The sequence below is a fragment of the Pan paniscus genome, chromosome Y (assembly GCF_029289425.2).
Source record: "Pan paniscus chromosome Y, NHGRI_mPanPan1-v2.0_pri, whole genome shotgun sequence".
Lineage (NCBI taxonomy): Eukaryota > Metazoa > Chordata > Mammalia > Primates > Hominidae > Pan > Pan paniscus.
The window spans coordinates 20,920,049-20,926,520 of NC_073273.2; the positions used below are offsets into that span (position 1 = coordinate 20,920,049).

At 56.2% G+C, this 6,472-nt stretch overlaps 1 pseudogene; it reads left to right on the forward strand.

The window, feature by feature from the left end:
• Positions 1-3,374: 3,374 nt before the first annotated feature.
• Positions 3,375-5,925, forward strand: LOC129395762 (testis-specific Y-encoded protein 2-like; annotated as a pseudogene).
• Positions 5,926-6,472: the final 547 nt, after the last annotated feature.

Consider the following 6,472-nt stretch of genomic DNA (forward strand, 5'->3'; position numbering starts at 1 on the left):
TGCCCCAATCCTGAAATGTGGGTGTTACATGTCCCTGATGGGTCTCTCTCCCCCAACCCATGGATTGCCTGGGATTGCCCACTGCAGTCTCCTCCAGGATCCTTGGGTTCTCCATGTGGGGCCCAGATCCAGGTCAAACGGCCTCTCAGTTCCCAGTCCTTCCCAGCCCTAGGCTGCTCGCCTGGCCCCCTCTCTGTTCCGCCTCTAAGGCTGACCCTCTCTCCATGGGATAGAACTGCAATAGATTGAGCCACAGGCCCTGGCTGATGATCTAGGGGACTGCAGAAGTGGGTCCAGGACAGTTCAGGTGACAGTTTAAAGCCAATTCCCCAGAGACCAAGGAATGACCAGCTAGGTCCTTTCCCATGATGCCTCACCGCGAAGCCCACCTCAGCAATCCTGCCAAAACCCGGGCAGTCATGTTCAGCCAAACAGCTGAATAAGCTCAGGTAGGAGGTGTACTGCCTGCAGCTGGAGGCTTGACCTTCGTGATCCCAGAACCGCTGGACTGCAGTGGAATGAGACACCCTGTAGCCTGCAGGGAGAGGAGTCAGGAAGGTTCATGCCAGTCCCAGCCTCCCACACACCAGCTCCCCTACCATGCTGGGAGGCATTCCTTACTGAGGATGCCAACAAAGTGCTCCTTCATGATGATTTCACAGTGGAAATAAAGGTTGGGATGAAAGGAAATCATCCTGCCACCGGTAACCGGGATGGTTGAGTTCCTCCACCAGCCGGATCAAGGAGAAAGAGGATGGATTCAATGGGACCATGTCAACTAGCTGGGCTGAGATGGCCTACTAGCTGTAGTGAACCATGAGTTTCCCTTCCCAGCTCTCCCACTGAGACAACCCTGGTCCCCAGGGGGACCTCAAACAGACTCAGACACTGGACTCCTCCCACAGACCCAGGCTCCCCAGCCTGACCTGCAAATCCATCATGTAGCAAAGCAGGACTTCCGCATGCTATCTGAACCACGCCAACATCTCCTGTGCCAAACAATCTACCTCTGCGCAAGAACTCTCCAGAGAGTTGGGTGGGCAAGCCTCGTGACGCCTTGCAATTTCGCAAGAACACAGACAATGTGGAACAGCGCCATCTCCCAGACATTTGGCCAGTCACCCTTCATTGTTGGCCCTCTATCTCTGTCTGGCGAGGAGGCAACGCCACAACTGTGGTGGTTTTTGGAGTGGGTGGACCCCGGCCAAGAAGGCCTGGGCTGACCAGAGACGGGAGGCAGAAAAAGTGGGCAGGTGGTTGCAGCTGAGGGACGGGAGGGGCGGGGGGTGGTGTGAGGCGGCTGCTTCTCTGGGTTTCTGAGATGCAGGAGGCTTTTGTGTGCTGAGTGCTGGACATGCTGGGCTGATGTCCGGGTGTGTGGTGTCCTCTTAACCTAGTCTCCCTGAGGGGTGGGCATGTCCACTTGAGGGAAGCCTTGTACTTAGAAGCGACAGCAGGGTCGTGCCTGGCGCTCTCCAAGGGAATTGCGTGGGTCCAAAGGAAGTTATATAGGCTCAGGGCCAACACCCCTTTGAGTGCAGCACCTGCAGTTGGAAGAATGCGTATCTGCGGAGCTGGTTGCTGCCGTGAGGTGGTCGGCAGCCCCATGCGCAGCGAACCCGTCTTAAGGACCTTGTGTTTCTGGGGTGAGCCTGCTGGAAACAGGCACCGAGAGCAGGGGTGGTTCAATGGCTGGTAATGGCATACAGATTCCCCGTCCTCCAGGCACGTTCCGAGGGAAACGTGTCCTTCGAATTTGGGCTGTGCGCAAAGGGACCTTGGCGCCGCGATTCTCCCTTGTCAGTGCTGGCCTTGGCTCCCCTTCCCTACCACGTGCTCCCAGGGCTGCAACAAGCAAGCTGCCCTCACAGCTGCAGGAACGTGGCCTCGGCTCCCACCCTGTCCCCCATCCCCTGCCTCCTGGCTGACCCCACGTGCCTCCCACCTGGCTCCTCCCCCCAAACAGCCCCCATACCCCCCGAAGCCCGATGACTATCCCCTGCTGCCAGCCATCCCCAATCGGCAGCCGCAAGGATATGGCTCTGGCCCACAAGGCGGAGATGCTCTGTGGCCTGGGGCATTCACGGAGCCCAGCTCCAAGTGAAGGACCTCCAGCGAGTCCATTGACGGCCCCGGTGTGCTCGGTCCAGGGCCAGGCTGTGCCCGCTGGCACTCCTTCTGCCACCCCACGTCGGGCTCCACCTCAACCACCACCTCCACCTCAGCCATGATGTCTTCCACCTTCAGCACCGCCTCCTCTTCCAAGGCTGCCTCCTTGCTCTGTACTCCGGCCGTCCTCTCCAGCATTGCCTCCAGCCTGAACACGGTTTTCTCCTGGGTGCTCCCACAGACCCCGGGCCTGCGCAGCCCAGCCCAGCCCATGCCCCGCACCCGTAGGCTCTGGGGGCCTGCTCCCCAGCAGACCCGCTCCCTGAAAGACCCACGGGCGTCGCCCTGCTGAGAACCTAGTCCCACACCTATGTGGACCCAGGTTTCCTGAGGAGCTCCGCTGGACCCGCAGATCCCGCACTGGCCAAAGGGCTCCGGTCCCCAGCAGGCTCAACTGCGCACAGGAGCTCGGGAGCCAGAGGCCCCGGCCCTGGGCTTGCAGAGCCCCACCAACAGGCACCGCAGCCGCTGCTGCGGGTGCGGGAGCCTCTGGGTCGTCAAGGCAGTGCACAACAGCGTGCGCGCAGGCCGACAATGGCCAACCCTGGCGGCTGGCCTCTGGTGTGCCCAGGGCATAGGACAAGAGGGCCTTTGGAATGCTCCTTGGAGTACAGCATCCTCAGGGAGAAAGCATGGTACTCGGAGCCTCTATTTGCCTCGACCTGTGATAGTGTGTGCCGGGGCTCTGGCCTCTACAGCAGATCAATTCCACCTCAGCACAGGCAGGCGACTTTCCTCCCACGTGCCCGCCCCGATCACTTCCCCCAGGACTCTCCTGCCGCCCTAGCCCCAGCAACCAGAGAGAGTTCCCTGGATCTGCGGTATTACTTCCGTACCATCTACCTGGCCTGCCTAACGAAGAGAGATGTTTCCTGTGTTCGTGACACATAGAGATGTTCATGGCTTGCCACCCTGAGGATGTCAGGGCACAGGGCTGCCATGCCCACAATTCCAAAGGCCACGCAGTCCGCGTGTACCTGGATGCCTAGCTACCCCGCCCAAGCTCCGAGGGCTTCTCGGTGGAGGCTTTGGCAGGGAAGGCGGGGGGTGGGGGGCTGGAGATGCAGGCCCGCCAGTGGCTGTGCCGCCCAGGGAGACGCCCACCGCCCTCCCATTGATTGGCCACGACGGGAGGAAGTCGGCCTGGGTGCCGCCTCTCGGCCTTTCGCGCGCAGTCCCTTAGGGGGCGCCTGGAAGCCCAGCGGATGCGCCCTGAGGGGTCGCTGAGCTACCGGGTACCATAGAGGCTGCGGCAGGGTTCCTGTGGCGTGGGTTGGGCAGCACAGGCCTTGGTGCGTGCGAGTGCCGAGGAGGGCACCGCCTTCAGGATGGAGGCTGTACAGGAGGGGGCGGCCGGGGTGGAGAGTGAGCAGGCGGCTTTGGGGGAGGAGGCGGTGCTGCTGTTGGATGACATAATGACGGAGGTGGAGGTGGTGGCGGAGGAGGAGGGCCTCGTGGAGCGGCAGGAGGAGGCCCAGCGGGCACAGCCTGGCCCTGGGCCCATGACCCCAGAGTCTGCACTGGAGGAGCTGCTGGCCGTTCAGGTGGAGCTGGAGCCGGTTAATGCCCAAGCCAGGAAGGCCTTTTCTCGGCAGCGGGAAAAGATGGAGCGGAGGCGCAAGCCCCACCTAGACCGCAGAGGCGCCGTCATCCAGAGCGTCCCTGGCTTCTGGGCCATGTTGTATCCTTCTCAGTGTTTCTTCGGCCTTTCTAGTGGAGAGGTGCTCTCGGGGAAGTGTAAGTGACCGATGGGCAGCTCAGCGTCGATGTGACTCTTTGGGGAACAAAGGGGAGTTGTCACGGACAAATGTGGCTGCGGAAAGCCACAGCAGGCGTGGGTACTATTGTCCTGCAAGCGGCAGAGAAACCCTTGGTGATGCCGAGCAGCAGACGTTTGGGGCATCTTTTTGAAGAGCAGAAGCGAGTTCAGACCAGAAGAGGTTTTTCGGTGAAGCAAGCTATTTTTAAGGGAGTGTGATTGCTGCCCCTTGCTAGTCCAATCTGGGACTGGGCGTCTTCGGCTCTAAGCAGATTCTGCCACTCCTCAGACACCAGCAAGTCTCTGCGAATCGCGCCTCCCCATGTCAGTGCAGTCAGCCTCAGAATCATACACACTCTGTGAACACAGGAGGCCTTAGTTTACGGGGAGGGGGAGGTGAAAGGAGATCATACATGGAAGCAGATCTGAGAAATCCCCTACCCCAGCCTCTGGGCGCTCTTAGGCCTTCTTCCCTGTTGCTCGTCGCTTTCCCTTCCATCGTGTATAAAGTCTCTTTGACCTAAATCAGATTGCAAACCACCCCCAGATGTCAGCCCTGATCACTGACGAAGATGAAGACATGCTGAGCTACATGGTCAGCCTGGAGGTGAGGCCGGGTAGACTGAGGCTAGAGGGTTTAGCGGGGGAGGGTAAGGGAAATAATTCATTCCTGTAAGCAAGTGTGAGCACCTTACCCAAAACGTATTTAAGCTTTCTCCACCTTGTCCTGACAGGTGGAAGAAGAGAAGCATCCTGTTCATCTCTGCAAGATCATGTTGTTCTTTCGGAGTAACCCCTACTTCCAGAATGAAGTGATTACCAAGGAATATCTGGTGAACATCACAGGTGACAGGTGGCTCCCAGGATGGGTAGTGGAAGGAAGATGGCGGGTGGATCATTGCCAATGTGATCCAGCCCCCTTCCCACAAAAATTCCTGTCTCTGTAGAATACAGGGCTTCTCATTCCACTCCAATTGAGTGGTATCCGTATTATGAAGTGGAGGCCTATCGCCGCAGACACCACAGCAGCAGCCTTAACTTCTTCAACTGGTTCTCTGACCACAACTTCGCAGGATCTAACAAGATTGCTGAGGTGAGTCCTCACTGGGAAACATGAGAAATGACCCCGTGTGTTCCCAGCTGCTTGGGTCACCTTTCTGATCCCTGATGAGGCCTTTCCCGATTGAGTCCCCTGACAGATCCTATGTAAGGACCTGTGGCGCAATCCCCTGCAATACTACAAGAGGATGAAGCCACCTGAAGAGGGAACAGAGACGTCAGGTGAGCCGTTAGTTGGAACTGGAGCTGTTTGATGCCCAGTATAAGGGGGTTGACGCACCTGCTTATTCAGGGAGCCTGAGTGCTCATTTCAGAAATGTAGAAATTGAGGCTCCTTTGGTACATGTACAAATTCCTTGAGAGGAAGACAGAGAGTGACAGAATCCAGGACGTTCATGGCATTGGGCTGAAAAGGCACATTAGAGACTGCACGCAAAGCGGGTCATAGCTGTGGAGTCTTAAGCCCAGTGAAGAATCGTCCATTTCCAGAATCAATGAGGAGTAAAGCTGAAAATCATTCAGTTCAGTCTGTGGCACTTGATTCCATGGCTGTGAACCCCTCCGGCAGTCATCCTACCAACCCCATAAGATTGGGCTCCCTGAATGTGCGTCCTGGTCATCCTTGCCCCAAACCACAAAGGACTGTTTAGATTGATGGATTTCCTTAAGTTGTTGCCCCATCAGACTTCTGTGTGCTTTTAGGGTACAGTGCATCTTGTTACCTGACTCCCCTCACAGACAATACTGGGAATGGGGCAGAGATTGCGCAGAACAGTTTGTAACACGTGGTAGAAGGAAGTTTAAGGGATCACAAATGGGGAAGGGATATCCTTTTCTCAGCGGGCCCCACAATTGAAACATTTCCAAGTATGGCTCAGAGAAAATGCGTTTTAACGTGAGTTTGTGTTTCTCTAGGGGACTCCCAGTTGTTGAGTTGAATATGATGGAGCATCAGATTTTACCTAATACAGCAGAAGTTACAACAGTATGCAGGACGGCAGTACTCAGCATGGTCTTATGCACAGGAACTAAAGGAAAAGGAGATCGAGTCACCAAAAATCAGGAAGAGGGGGTAAATTTGGATTGTATGGAATGACAAATAAACATTCTGAAGGATGTGTGACTCTGTGTCTGTGTGTGTGTGAGTGTGTCTTTGTGTTTGTGTGTGTGTGTATGTTTATCCACTTTATTCGGTTGTGATAATGAATTGATCAATCCATGTGCTTTATTCTCTACATGGAAATAACCAGTCTGCATTGGAGCTGGGCCTCTAAAGTTGTAGAGTGAATGGGTGTGGGATGTGTTGGGATTCTTCCTACAGGACAGAGTGGGAGAGGTAAAAGCAAAAGACAGCTTAGTTGGAGGCTGACTTCATCCTATGGAAGCAGAGATAGTTCAAGGAATTGGGTTACTGGGTTTCCAGGGCCCAGTTTGCTGGGACCTCCAAAATCCTTCATTTTGGGTATCATCATACACAATAGATAA